The sequence below is a fragment of the Lissotriton helveticus genome, chromosome 12 (assembly GCF_964261635.1).
Source record: "Lissotriton helveticus chromosome 12, aLisHel1.1, whole genome shotgun sequence".
NCBI lineage: Eukaryota > Metazoa > Chordata > Amphibia > Caudata > Salamandridae > Lissotriton > Lissotriton helveticus.
The window spans coordinates 284,882,803-284,897,751 of NC_136073.1; the positions used below are offsets into that span (position 1 = coordinate 284,882,803).

At 38.4% G+C, this 14,949-nt stretch overlaps 1 protein-coding gene across 1 annotated transcript in view; it reads right to left on the bottom strand.

The window, feature by feature from the left end:
• The window catches only part of LOC144798009 (ATP-binding cassette sub-family C member 12-like), a 2,245,771-nt gene that overhangs the window by 1,276,921 nt on the left and 953,901 nt on the right, over positions 1–14,949 (bottom strand). The gene's annotated exons all lie outside the window — the stretch shown is intronic.

Below are 14,949 nucleotides of genomic sequence, written 5' to 3' on the forward strand. Positions count from 1 at the left end.
CCATAAAGTCACTTGCCGAGATGTTTTGCATGTGTATACCACTTTTCAAGATGTGGTTCACTGCATATGACAGTCCAGACAGATCGCTTTCAAACAGGAGATGAAACAAATAAGGAATGCATTGTCGAAACCTAGCATCTCCTGCATACAATCGCAAAGTCCGGTATTCAGAAGCAGGAATTTGATGAGGTCGCTCATCATATCTTCCTCCCTGACCTGTTGGAAAAAGCTGTGGGAAACACCGAGCTTCCAAACTTTCCTCCCAAACACTAATGGGACTCCCTTTGGCTTGTTTCATTTGAAACAACTCAATAGCATTCCCCATGACTTCCTTGGAATGCAAAGGATGAACACTATAATGTTCATATATTTCTTCACTAGTAGAAGTTTCTACTTTCTCAATTTGACCAGCACACAAATCGCTATCCTCTTCCTCACTTACTTCCTCTTCTGCAACATATACATTCTTATAGTATTTATTATTTTTTTTCAAATACAATGTTGCCTTTTTAACTTTCCTAACATCTACTAAATCTTGCCATATTTTCTTATTCTTTGTCGGAACCCCATTAACTAAGATAACCAGAGGTTCCTCGTCCACTTTTTCCAGTCCAATTGTGTTAATGTTTTTCTTCAAATCTAGAGGCAAATAAACAACTCTTCCCTTTAATCCTCTCTGTAAATCTGATGGAGGCAATTTCCCTGTCTTTGGCTCCATTCTTACAATAGCCTGAAAGGGATGGATACTTTGAATCAAAATAGATTCATAAGTATTTAAATCCTTCAATTCAGAAGGAATCTCAACCAATTCCAGATTATTATGAACTGCTCTAGCAGGCATCTGGTTTTGATTTAATTTGCAACAACAATAAGTACACACACGTTGATCCAATCCCAAATCAAAACAATTTTCTACCATCAAGTATGTTGCGAAATCCTTCCATTCACTATTATTTTCCCTTTCACTTTTTGCATATAAATCCACTAACTTAGTCTGATTCTTATAATAAGTGCGTCGACAACACACACAAGTGAAATTTGGCCTCTCACTTGATTTGACCTGAAACGTGGCAATTTCCCTCTGGAAATTATCTGTACTGGAAACCTGTACACTATCTTCCACATTACCCGCTTCTTCTTGGTCAATTTCAACATTCTCCTCTTTACTTCCAAAGTAACAAAACTCAATTTCTTCACATATATTCTTCACATCTATTTCAGAACCATGCAAAAGAGCAGCACATAATTTTTTAAGCATAATTGCTGGACTCTTAGCATAATACAACATTCTAACTAATTTCCTCACTTTATTATGATGCACTGCTAGCATCCTGAAATGATGAAAAACACTCTGGCATACTCTCCTGGAAAGACAAGCCAGTGAATGACCATGCAAACCTGTCACTTCTCTCACTCTGCAAGGATCTAATTCTTGCAACAACCTTATTTTCTGCTTCAAACTTTTCTTATTAAATGACCGTACAAAATCACAAAGCAAATTGATGGAATCCTGTCGCACACTGCAAATACTACTACACTTCCAGGTGTACACAGGACCCTTAGCACGTCTTCCTAAAACCTCATTACCTAACACCTCTTCTGCCTCTGTTGTCACAAGTTTTTCTTTTTCAACTGGACAGCCATCTTTCACTTCATAAGCACGACCACTGGTGTCAACTGCATGCACCAAATCATTATCCTGGAAATAACTCTCCTCATTAAAAAATGCCTCACAGCTTGAACTATGCATCCATTCTCCAGAAAAAACTTCACAAAAATTACTACGATTAACTATTCTCTTCCATCTACTATTTCTTTTGAAATCATAAATTGCCTTGTTTAGCTTCCTAATTCTATTGATTATCAAAATAAATAACTTACGTTTAATTTCAAATGCCTGATCAATAACTTTCTCAACTTTTTTTTTTCTCTTATAAAAAAACACTTTCTGTTGACCTTTCTTAATATTTTTTAACAAATTGCCAATTATCCTGTTGCGGAACATTCGTTTACGAATGTCCCTAAACTGTTGTTTCCTTCTACTATCATGCACAGAGTTATCTCTTGCTCTAGCAGTAACATTTTTGATTGGCCTTTCCTTTCCATTTGAATTGCTTCTCTTTTTCTGGACTGAAACATTTTCTGTAGTAATATTTTTTTTACTGCAAATATTTCTTATGAATGTTTTTGTACTCTTACCCGGTGCTTTCTTGTTGACTTGACAAATCTTTTTGTTAGAGGACTGCTGCTTTTTTTCAATCACCTGCTGTCTTTGACGTTTTGCAGCCTTTCTCAGTCTTTCTTTCGTTGGCATGGTGAAATGTTGAAATGATCTGCAGTTGAATCTGTGGTAAAATATATTAAAAAATGTTATTAACCACTATTACCCAACAGTACATCAATAACAGTAATCAAAAACTTAAAACACTACTTTACATTTTTACATATAAGATTTTTTAGTGCATGGCAATTTTAGAATACAGAAATAGCAGAAAAGAAATGGAATTTATATTCATGTTACCTGTGCTTTCTTATATGTGAATCTGATCTAATTTTATGAGCATATTTTAATATTTTATTGAAGACACTACACATAACCTGTTTTTGAAGGTGTCTTTATTTTTAAATTAAACGGTTTACATTTTTACTTTTTATTTATTATAAATTTTAAAAATAAATGTTTATAGTTCCATAGCATCAAGCAGGTCAGCTTCCCACCCTATGTCATGTAATTCGGACAAATCTGCATCCTCATCACGTTCTTCTTCATCCTCAGGATTTAAATCATCCAAGGGATCAACATCCACTGATGTTTCAATTACAAGTTCAATGATGAGGTCAAAATCAACTGATTGCAGATTATCGCTCATGTTGATGTTGTCTTTATCTTTAAAGAAAGATAACAACAATGAGATGTTGCAGAGTAAGAGACAAATCTCAGAGATTATAATAGTAAAATTGTTTAACAAGAGTAACATTTTGCAGCTATCATTTAGCCATGTCCAGCGATGCTGAGCAGGTGAAGCCTATGTCTAATTTTTCAGTGAACAGGACTCATCTCTTCTTAACCTTGGATAAGCCTCACTGACTCTGTGTCGCCTGCACATACTTAAATGTAAAGGGGCAGATTTATGTTAAATGGCACAACCCCAGGCATGCACCAGTTAACGTGCACCGCTGCTCTGCCACCCATGGTGTGCCGCATTTACAATCAGATAGGAGAAAGCTGCGTCAAAACCCTGCGCCTGCTTTAAGCAGGCATAGGTCTTGACGCAACATTGTGGAGATGGGGCACCCCTGAGCCTTGCTGGAGCTGCATCGCACTTGCGATACAACTCCAGCAATGCGCCACCTTTACAGCACAGATACGTCACGCATCTGTGCCATTTTTGCCCCATGCTGCGCCGCATTGTAAATGCAGCACACCATGGGTGGCGGAACAGCGGCGCAGGATGACTGGCACATCCCTGATGATGCGCCAGTCATCATAAATCTATCCCTAAGCTTCTTATCTTGTTACAGATGAACCGCCATATGTATCATCAAACTATTTTGCATTTCCTAAATAGCGAATTTTAAGGAATAAATAGCAATTCTTTACCATTCCTAATTTGCAATGAGCAAATTGCTAATTGCAAATTACCCATTCATTTCCATGGGCTAGGAGGCTCATAGGAATGAAGGTGCAATTTGCGATTAGCAATTAGCTCATCGCAAATTAGGAATTTTTCCAAGGGTGCAGGGGTGTCTCAAGAACACCCTGCTGCACCCCTGAAAAAGAAATTTGGGGGCATATGGCGCACATACATGCCCTAAGGGCATGTATTGGCGTCATATGGCACCTTTTGTTTTTTGGAAAAAAAGCTTTTTGAAAAGAATTCGCAAATTACCACCAACTAGAAGTTGGTGGTAGTTTCCAAATCCTTAATGTCATTTTTTACATATTTTTTGTTTGATACATTGCATTTAAGGAATCGCAAAATTTGCAAATCCTTCAGTGCAATCGCAAAATAAGGAATAGCAAATATTGCTATTCCTTATTTTGCATCAAACTTGTTTGATACATACCATTTGTCTAATTAGCATTCGCAAAGGCCGAAATTCGCAGAATTTTGATCTTTGCGAATGCTAATTAGCTTGATACATATGGCCCCAAGTGAGGCCTGTCTTGCAACATGGTGCATCTTTTGCATCACTGCTGCATCGGTTTCATGTGGCACGTTTTTTTTACACCATGACACATCTGCCTAAATGCATCAATTTGTAATTTTGTCGCCTCATAGCAAATCTTTTGCACCGCCGCTGCATCATAAAAGTGACGCACAGTGGCGCAAAAGAGGCATACACCTATCATAAATCTGTCCCTAGCATTTTAAATGATTAATCCAGGATGACGATAAGGTGTGGCCTATCCAGAGGTTTGTTTAAGGTGAGGCCTACTCAGGATTGCAGATTAAAGTTACGCTTGATGAAGAATACAGAGGAGATAATACATGTAAAGGCCTACCAATGAAGTAAGTAATGTCCACTTTATTGCGCCAGTCATCATAAATGTATCCCTAAGCTTCTTATCTTGTTACAGATGAACCGCCATATGTATCATCAAACTATTTTGCATTTCCTAAATAGCGAATTTTAAGGAATAAATAGCAATTCTTTACCATTCCTAATTTGCAATGAGCAAATTGCTAATTGCAAATTACCCATTCATTTCCATGGGCTAGGAGGCTCATAGGAATGAAGGTGCAATTTGCGATTAGCAATTAGCTCATCGCAAATTAGGAATTTTTTCAAGGGTGCAGGGGTGTCTCAAGAACACCCTGCTGCACCCCTGAAAAAGAAATTTGGGGGCATATGGCGCACATACATGCCCTAAGGGCATGTATTGGCGTCATATGGCACCTTTTGTTTTTTGGAAAAAAAGCTTTTTGAAAAGAATTCGCAAATTACCACAAACTAGAAGTTGGTGGTAGTTTCCAAATCCTTAATGTCATTTTTTACATATTTTTTGTTTGATACATTGCATTTAAGGAATCGCAAAATTTGCAAATCCTTCAGTGCAATCGCAAAATAAGGAATAGCAAATTTTGAATTAAGGACATTTTAAGTCATTTCCACATGTGCAGTGTTTTCAAATTTTGATTTGAAAATCGTTTATAGGGAAAAGGAATGGTTTGTAAATTTATGACAAGGACATAATGGTGTATGCTTCTTTATAAGGCATTTCACTGTCTCTGATGTCATTTTTTCCATATTACATTATAAGACCTTTCCCCATGGAGCACATTCCTTGTAAATATGCTCCCACCTGTGCATGGTGAATTTAGATTTTGACTGTTTGAGTCACATAGCCATGTTAAAAGTGACCCAAAAAAATTGCAAAGGCTTTAAAAAAACACTTTCATGTGTCTTAAGGATATTTTAAGTCATTTCCCCATGGGCAGTGTTTTGTAAGTGGCGCAAAAGAGGCATACACCTATCATAAATCTGTCCCTAGCATTTTAAATGATTAATTTATGATGACGATAAGGTGTGGCCTATCCAGAGGTTTGTTTAAGGTGAGGCCTACTCAGGATTGAAGATTAAAGTTACGCTTGATGAAGAATACAGAGGAGATAATACATGTAAAGCTCTACCAATGAAGTAAGTGATGTCCACTTCATTGCGCCAGTCATCATAAATGTATCCCTAAGCTTCTTATCTTGTTAGAGATCAACCGCCATATGTATCATCAAACTATTTTGCATTTCCAAAATAGCGAATTTTAAGGAATAAATAGCGATTCTTTACCATTCCTAATTTGCGATGAGCAAATTGCTAATTGCAAATTACCCATTCATTTCCATGGGCCAGGATGCCCATAGGAATGAAGGTGCAATTTGCGATTAGCAATTAGCTCATCGCAAATTAGGAATTTTTCCAAAGGTGCAGGGGTGTCTCAAGAACACCCTGCTGCACCCCTGAAAAAGAAATTTGGGGGCATATGGCGCACATACATTTTAACAACATTCCTTTACCTCAAAAACGATTTTCAAGTCATAATTTGAAAACACTGCCCACAGGGAAATGACTTAAAATGTCCTTAAGACACATGAAAGTGTTTTTTGAAAGCCTTTGCAATTTTTTTGGGTCACTTTTAACATGGTTATGTAACTCAAACAGTCAAAATCTAAATTTACCATGCACAAGTGTAACCATATTTACAAGGAATGTGCCCCACGGAGAAAGGTCTTTTAATGTAATATGGGAAAAATGACATCAAATGTCCTTAAGACACATAAAAGCGTTTTTTGATTGCCTTTGCAGCATGTTTGTATCACTTTTAACATGGCTATGTAACACAAACATTCAAAATCTAAATTTGCCATGCACAGGTGGGAGCATATTTACAAGCAATTTGCGCCACAGAGAAAGGTCTTACATTGAAATGGGAAAAATAACATCAGAGACAGTCAATTGCCTTATAAAGAAGCATACACCATTATGTCCTTGTCATAAATTTAAAAACAATTCCTTTTCCCCAAAAACGATTTTCAAATCATAATTTCAAAACACTGCACATGGGAAAATTACTTAAAATGTCCTTAAGACACATAAAAGCGTTTTTTGATTGCCTTTGCAGCATGTTTGTATCACTTTTAACATGGCTATGTAACACAAACATTCAAAATCTAAATTTGCCATGCACAGGTGGGAGCATATTTACAAGCAATTTGCGCCACAGAGAAAGGTCTTACATTAAAATGGGAAAAATAACATCAGAGACAGTCAATTGCATTATAAAGAAGCATACACTATTATGTCCTTGTCAGAAATATTATAACCATTCATTTTCCTCAAAAACGATTTTCAAGTCATAATTTGAAAAGACTCCACAGCTCCTATGCAGAAAAACACCCTGTCAGTACTAATACTTCACATTTTCTCCAATTACATTTTCTCAAAGAAACAAAATCTATTTGTAAAACACTTGAGACAAAGCAACATTTGAAAAACACAACTTTCTTCATAATTTTCTCCTTAAAGCACACTATTCTCTATCTAAATTAAAGAAATATTTTCTCACCTTAGCAAATACTTTGAGTTTGAAAACAGTCTCAGAAACACACCAATTTGTCTTCAGCAGAGCAAAAGGTATGCACTCCAGAGTCTGCAGCTATCAAAAGCACAGAAATGCTGTAATTCTTCACACATATCTCTCATGTCACCCAATCAAAACTCTTCCCTCACTTTTTTTCAAATGAAAACCCTTCCCCCCTCTGCCATTTCATGCCTTTTCTGCATGGCAACCACCTCTTGGAAGACCTCTGGTGTTTGCAAGTTCACACAACAATGTTGCAATTGAACTCTGAACTCTCAGTGCACCTGCGTATCCACTGCAATCTTTCATTTAATGATTTTTTATTGACCATTCAAAATACATCTTTCAAAGAACTCATCCATGCACCCTAACTTTCTGTTTTCAGCAATCAAAATCCACCAATCAATGTTACTGCTTCATTAACACAGAAACTCCACAGTTTTTTTCATTTTAAACTCTCATTTTTTCAACTGCCATTTCATTGCCACACTTCATCTGACTGCAGCAGAACCTTCTCTCACCATGTTTTCTGTCTGGATTGTTGGACATAGTTATATCCACTGGGCTCACAGGTATGCTAAGAACAGAAATTTACCTAACCTCAATTTACAAGATGTGGAAATTAAGTGGTTTGGCCACAGAGGATTAAAATGTCACCAATTGATACCATTGGTGAAAACCTTTATGCATTTGCCAAAACCTGACCTGTTAATTGTGCACTGTGGAGGTAATGATTTGGGCACTTTGACTGGGGTAGGTCTGGAAATGCTTTTAAAGGACACCTTTGAGCAATTGATGGCACTTTTTCCTCAAACTGCCTTGGTATATTCAAATATATATATAACATACAAAGAGTAAACCAGGTCTAAGGGTGGTGTGTGTCTGAGCAAATGGCTGTGAATCAATAGGATGCAAAAGTAAGTGAAAGCAAGGGACTGTTTAGTCATAGAGGTTTGAAAAAGTCCCATCAGACCACCCCGTTGGTGGAATATCATCATATGGGAATTGATAGGTATTCAAAACCTCTCCCGGCCTTATAGTGCCAGGATACTATCAAAAACTTTGCTTGACTATATATATATATCGTTCCTCAACATTATAGTGTTACTAAAGTGCAGTGCTCAAGTGATCATGGTGAATAAAATTGACTACTAAGACTCAGCAAACTTTCAAAATAGAAGTCTAGGTGTCAAAGGTTAAAAATACGCCTAGTAGTTCAATATGGATACTACCTTGTGGCGCTAAGCAGGACGGTCGACATGTTTCAGCCTATGGGGGAACTACCCCGGCTTTCTCCAGGACCTTACATATGGAGTTGCTACTGCTATTAACAAATGTTTGTGATATGAGGAACAGTAAAACATGTACTTAAAAAGTCACATATCTACCAGGAACTTTGCTCTTCAATGTTCACTGGAGAAAGAAAGACAAGACTTCTTCCTATCGGGAAACAAAAAAGGTAACACAACAAAACAGGACAAAGTCACTTAATTACACCCGCATGAATACACATACAATACTCAGATACATACTCATGCGTGAACAATTTCTATTCCGCATTGTTAAAACAAAAAGCATAATAGCTACATCACACAGAGGCATTTCCTCGAAGTGATACTCACCCAGCTTTGTGTGGGTGAAGGCCTCACCTCGCCCGGCAACCGCTCGGGAGAATGAGGCCCCGCTCTACAGTGTAGAAAAAGGACATAGTAAGTGCACTTCATCTTCTATGTCTAGCCAAATTGCTCTACACATAAAACCCAACAAACGTGTGATGGAAGCCTGAGTATCAGACCACAAGATTGTCTCTACAGGAATTGAAAAGGAGACAGCAAGAAGCTCCAAATACCAAGTGGTTTAGAAATGTTTCAAAAACCGCCATACAGTCACTCTTTACATACCCCTAAATCTCCACTTATCAAGCCCAGTGAGGGCACTCAATATATGACAACCAAGTAAAGGTGTATAAACTGTTTATAACTCGAAACACACAGTCTTAGAGCAAATTAAGGACACTATTGATAGAGAACCCTCCTTATCAGGGTTAAACCTCCAATCGAAGGAAGACAAAGATTGCCCATTGTGGAGGTGACTTAATCACTAAAGTGTGCGACCAGTCTATGTAAGTGCCAGTAATAGTAATTGTAATTGTCAAATGCAACCTAGTGGACGCCCCAGAAAACATCCCGTTTCTTACCTCTCCGTCGTTGCCCCTCGGAGTAACCGAGCGGAAGTGGAGGTATTACACATTATGCCCGCCTCCTTTTTATAAAAGGCCCGTGATTGGTTAATTAGTCACAAGGGACTGATTGCGTGCTGGACGATAACAAGTTGTAACTGTCCAGGAGTTTTAAGAATTCTCCCAATGCAAAGACTATTCCTGAGGAGAGTATCAAAAACGCACCGTTCTGCAGTGTCAGGAGACCGAGGGACGGGTCCCGACATGTATGGCTGCGCATGCGCAAACCGGAAAACGCTGTTCCCTAGCGCATGCGTGCTAGCACTCGGGGCATAATGTTGTTAGAATTGTAAACATTTATAAAACTATTATTGTGGATAGAACCATAAATATTTATAAAAACCCCTATTATGGAGCACGCCGCTTGCGCTGGAACAAGGGTTAGAAGAGGAGCGCCATTAAACGGTAAAGACCGGGACAATGTGCATACGTGTATGTCGCAAAGGACATGATTCTAAGTCCTATTGGCAGTAATGCAGTGCACACATGCCCAAATCGTAAACACTATGCCCTGGATGTATAAAGATAGGAGGCCAGCACACTTTAGAAGAGGGAGAAAGCTGGGTCTCAAGTGCATTGACAATGATTGTGTCCCAGAAAAAACAGCATGTACTCACGACGTGCATGTCGGAAACACTGTGTGCTAAAACAGTAAGTGAGACTTGTATTTATTGGACATGTCAATCCATTAGGAATGTATAGGATGGACTTATTCAAGATCACAGTTACTGTGAAAATAGTTTGTCACTTATTCGATTGATATATTGTGATTATTAACAAGGATATAGGGACCAGCAAGGACTGGGCTAGGTCTGTATAGGGTGACCATCACAATTGAGTTGGGTGAGCTACAAATGTATACAAAGACGCGTATACATAACAATGTGACCCGCAGCAAGAAGCTGCTCAAAATACTCAAAAAACAAAAAGGTGTGGAGGGTCAGAAGGAATGTTTATCGACCTGTTTACTCGCTCCCCATACCATGAATATATAACATACAAAGAGTAAACCAGGTCTAAGGGTGGTGTGTGTCTGAGCAAATGGCTGTGAATCAATAGGATGCAAAAGTAAGTGAAAGCAAGGGACTGTTTAGTCATAGAGGTTTGAAAAAGTCCCATCAGACCACCCCGTTGGTGGAATATCATCATATGGGAATTGATAGGTATTCAAAACCTCTCCCGGCCTTATAGTGCCAGGATACTATCAAAAACTTTGCTTGACTATATATATATATCGTTCCTCAACATTATAGTGTTACTAAAGTGCAGTGCTCAAGTGATCATGGTGAATAAAATTGACTACTAAGACTCAGCAAACTTTCAAAATAGAAGTCTAGGTGTCAAAGGTTAAAAATACGCCTAGTAGTTCAATATGGATACCCAACAAACGTGTGATGGAAGCCTGAGTATCAGACCACAAGATTGTCTCTACTCTATCAATAGTGTCCTTAATTTGCTCTAAGACTGTGTGTTTCGAGTTATAAACAGTTTATACACCTTTACTTGGTTGTCATATATTGAGTGCCCTCACTGGGCTTGATAAGTGGAGATTTAGGGGTATGTAAAGAGTGACTGTATGGCGGTTTTTGAAACATTTCTAAACCACTTGGTATTTGGAGCTTCTTGCTGTCTCCTTTTCAATTCCTGTAGAGACAATCTTGTGGTCTGATACTCAGGCTTCCATCACACGTTTGTTGGGTTTTATGTGTAGAGCAATTTGGCTAGACATAGAAGATGAAGTGCACTTACTATGTCCTTTTTCTACACTGTAGAGCGGGGCCTCATTCTCCCGAGCGGTTGCCGGGCGAGGTGAGGCCTTCACCCACACAAAGCTGGGTGAGTATCACTTCGAGGAAATGCCTCTGTGTGATGTAGCTATTATGCTTTTTGTTTTAACAATGCGGAATAGAAATTGTTCACGCATGAGTATGTATCTGAGTATTGTATGTGTATTCATGCGGGTGTAAGTAAGTGACTTTGTCCTGTTTTGTTGTGTTACCTTTTTTGTTTCCCGATAGGAAGAAGTCTTGTCTTTCTTTCTCCAGTGAACATTGAAGAGCAAAGTTCCTGGTAGATATGTGACTTTTTAAGTACATGTTTTACTGTTCCTCATATCACAAACATTTGTTAATAGCAGTAGCAACTCCATATGTAAGGTCCTGAAGAAAGCCGGGGTAGTTCCCCCATAGGCTGAAACATGTCGACCGTCCTGCTTAGCGCCACAAGGTAGTATCCATATTGAACTACTAGGCGTATTTTTAACCTTTGACACCTAGACTTCTATTTTGAAAGTTTGCTGAGTCTTAGTAGTCAATTTTATTCACCATGATCACTTGAGCACTGCACTTTAGTAACACTATAATGTTGAGGAACGATATATATATATAGTCAAGCAAAGTTTTTGATAGTATCCTGGCACTATAAGGCCGGGAGAGGTTTTGAATACCTATCAATTCCCATATGATGATATTCCACCAACGGGGTGGTCTGATGGGACTTTTTCAAACCTCTATGACTAAACAGTCCCTTGCTTTCACTTACTTTTGCATCCTATTGATTCACAGCCATTTGCTCAGACACACACCACCCTTAGACCTGGTTTACTCTTTGTATGTTATATATTCATGGTATGGGGAGCGAGTAAACAGGTCGATAAACATTCCCTCTGACCCTCCACACCTTTTTGTTTTTTGAATATTCAAATATATGCCAAAGACAGAAATGGAGGTGGTCAAACCAATTTTGTCCACAAATTGAGAAGTCGAGGAAGCATGTAAACAAATCTGTTTCAGCTTACATGAGAGACCATGGAATGGGCTCCATGTACAACAATAACTTGCGTTACTACATGCAAGATATCTACAGAGGAGATGGAGTTCACTTCTCAGATGAGGGCAACAGAATTTTCATTCTGAATTTAAGACTGTGCATTGGTACCTACTTATAAGTACCTAAATGTACCATAAACCCAAAAGCTCTTCTCAGAGCTACCCTACATCTGATCACTCACAATTATTATTTTACTGTAACATTTTTCACTAATTTTCAACAAAGTACGCTCCCTGGGGCGCTACCCGGTACGCGAACCGGGAGCTAACCTCGCGAAATTTTTTTAAATTTTTTTTTTTTTTCGCACATATAAGCCTCCTCAGCCACCCTCAGAAAACCTAGGGGGTCAAAATAAGTCTACCGTGCCCCCTTCTACCCATTCTGAACATTATTTGCCCTCCATCTTGTATCTTAATTCCACCGAAACACAAAATGGTGGACTCCCGTAACGCTTAAGGTTCGCGAACCGGGGCGCTCAACAGTTCGCGTACCGGGTCGCTCCCTGGGAAGCACACCATCAAAAAAGATGGGAAAGTAGTTTACAGAAAAGCGACTGGAGACAATTTCACCAAATATAGATTACCTCATACTACATACCAATCCCTACCATTTTCACAAATTTGATTGGAATTCCATTTAGCCATTTAGCCTGTAGACCTCTCTAAATACCCTGAGGTAAATTACTTCTCAAAACACATCTGAAGTGTTGGAATTGACAACCAATTAAAATGTTACTTTCATTTTCTACTTTTTTTACCTGACATTTGATTGGTTATGTACCTGAATATATATAAAGAAAGAGAGAGAAACACAGCCATTTTGACTACTACTTCCTGAATTACATTGCAAGATCATTTTCACTCACAACTTAAACTTGTTTTTAGAAGGTGAGATATTATTTTATAAATTTGAAAACATAATTCATAATTATACCACAGAAACCTAAATCAATCCATAATTATAATAAAGAAGCCTTTCTCAATGTCTAACTCTTACAGGCTTCTTTATTATAATTATGAATTGATTTAGGTTTCTGTGGTATAATTATGAATTTACTTAGGCTTCTTCAGAGGCACTTTTTAATAGTACTACTTCACACCTGAAACCATACAGTGCCCATAGATTACTTCTCTGTTATAAACTCACAAGTACCTGTCTGAACTTAAACCCAACAGTGCCCTATCACTACTGATATATTTATTTTTTATGCAAATTTCAGCAATAAAATGGAAGGTGAGCAGAATGTTTCCTTCGAAATTGTTCTGGACAGCAACAATGAACAAGTTATGGAACCCATTGATGACTTAGAATTCATGGATGAGTCACGGGACTATGAATTACTTCAATGTGTAGAATCTGTCGATCATTTACTCCATTATGATGACGGTCAAATGTGGGAACTTATGTTCACTCAACAAGAGGACATATCGGACAGTCAAATGCTAGACGTTCTATTAAATTTTGAAAAACAATCTGAAAAATAAAATTGTATGTAAAATAAAAAAATTGTTTGAGTCTTTAATCATTTTTATATGTAATTCATAAACTAGTTAAATGTTAGAAATGTTATTAAATTTTGAAACACAATCACAATAATAAATAATTGCTTAAAAAATAAAAAAATTAAAAAATAATCAACAAAACCAACAATCAATTAACATACAGTATTTGAAAAGTCTATCATTCATTTTTCATTATAGTACGCTGCCCAGAACGCTTCCCGGTTCGCGAACCGGGCGCTACCCACGCAAAAAAACAAAAAAAAAATTATTTTTTTTTGCCCCGCGGGGCCCTTTTAAAGCCTTCACATTAAACCTAGGGGGTCAGGGAGGATATACTATGCCCCCTTATGGTCATTTCCCCCTTTGTTTTGGCCTCCTCTTGTCTCTCAATCCTACCGAGAGACAAGATGGCGGCCGCTCCGGACTGTTTAGAATGTTGACAGACACCGGAGAGCCAATCAGCTTCGCTACGCGAAGTTCCGGTACGCGTAAAGTCCGCGAACCGGAGCGCTGCCCGGTCCGCTGTTACAGATATATATCTTTTTTTGAACATTAATTTCTCAAAATCCACTGAAGCACATATATTGAGACCTAGCAAAGGCACATCGGGCTACCAGTCCCTACAATTTTGCCAAGTTTCATGCAAATCCATTCAGCCGTTCGGGCTAAAAGTGAGGCCAACCGCCCTATGGAAAACTCAATGTTAAAAACACGTTTTGGGACCCCCCTTTTTTCTCGGCCCCCCCTTGACGACCCCCCCCCAAATTTCCAAAGGCTGCTCAGAAACAAAATGTTCAATTTTCCAGAAAGTTTCAGCCAATTCCGCCCACAAACGCCAAAGTTATTAGACATAGAATTTTCAAAAATCCCATAGGGAAAAAATCCTAACTATATATACCTACTGGCGACCGCCAGTAGGTAATATATATATATATATATATATATATATATATATTACCTACTGGCGATAGCTAGTAGGTATATATAGTTAGGATTGTTTTCCATAGGGAAATTGCAACATTCTATTGGGAATAACTTTGGTGCCAGTTGAGGAATCTTCCTGAAATTTTCCTTAACTTTGCCTCGCGGCGCTCCGCTCCTTCCCTGCAAGTTTGGGGGGGAATCGTCAAGCGGGGGCCGAGATAAAAGGGGGTCCCAAAACGTGTTTTCCCCATGTTAATTTCCATAGGGCAGTTGGACTCACTTTTAGCCCGAACGGCTGAATGGTTTTCCACCAAACTTGGCAAAATTGTAGGGACTGGTAGCCCGATGTGCCTTTGCTATGTCTCAAGATATGT